Source organism: Bos mutus, chromosome 5, assembly GCF_027580195.1.
Source record: "Bos mutus isolate GX-2022 chromosome 5, NWIPB_WYAK_1.1, whole genome shotgun sequence".
Lineage (NCBI taxonomy): Eukaryota > Metazoa > Chordata > Mammalia > Artiodactyla > Bovidae > Bos > Bos mutus.
This window is the reverse complement of record NC_091621.1, coordinates 73,861,026-73,861,877: the sequence shown is the minus strand read 5'-3', so window position 1 is coordinate 73,861,877 and position 852 is coordinate 73,861,026. Positions and strand designations below refer to the sequence as shown.

Here is an 852-nt window from a genome sequence, read left to right as displayed (position 1 = left end):
GACTATCCTCCAGAAATTCTCTGCTCTGTACGTTTTTTTCCCCCTTTTTTTGGCCACAAGGCATGTGAGATCCTAGTTCCCCAACCAGGGATTGAGCCCATGCTCTCTGCATTGGAAGGGTAGAACCACTGGGCCATCAGGGAAGTCCATCTGCTCTGTACTCTATTAAAATTCTATCCATTCATCAGAATCTTGATTGAGAACTCAATCTAGGGAATTCCCTGGCAGTCCAATGGTTAGGACTTGGCACTTTCACTGCCAAGGTCCCAGGTTCAATCCCTGGTCAAGGAACTAAGATCTCACAAGCCAAATCACTTGGCCAAAAAAGAAAAAAAAAAAAAGGAAATCAGTCTATTGTGAAGCAATAGATTGTGAATTCTTTTCTTCCTCTGACTTCATCATACTAAGTGGGCAGTGGTATCCTGTTACTAGGATTAAATAAGAGGTAAAGAGACCACTGTATGGGACGCTTTACCAAGAATTTTCTACAGAGAATCATGGAATCATTGTTCCTCAATGTGTTTTTCCATTGTTCCTCAAAGTGTTTTCCCATTAAACTTTCCTATAAAAGAGAAGTAAAATAAGGAATGCTGAGCATCTTAAACCAGCCACATGTTGGGCTGAAATGTCTTTGGAATCTGTTTTTTCTCTAATGTTAACACGATGCTCTATTTACTTGTGGGCCTGCCAGATGTTGACTTAGCCTCCATGCGTGCATGGTAAGTTGATTCAGTCGTGTCTGACTCTTTGTGATCCCAAGGACTGTAGCCCGCCAGGCTCCTCTGTCCATGAGGATTCTCCAGGCAAGAATCCCGGAGTGGGTTGCCGTGCCCTCCTCCAGGGGATCTTTCT

At 43.5% G+C, this 852-nt stretch overlaps 1 non-coding gene across 1 annotated transcript; it reads left to right on the top strand.

Moving 5' to 3' along the window:
- Positions 1-218: 218 nt before the first annotated feature.
- Positions 219-291, top strand: TRNAE-UUC (transfer RNA glutamic acid (anticodon UUC)). Its single transcript has one exon. It is a non-coding gene; the product is annotated as a tRNA-Glu (tRNA).
- The last annotated feature ends 561 nt before the right edge of the window (positions 292-852 follow it).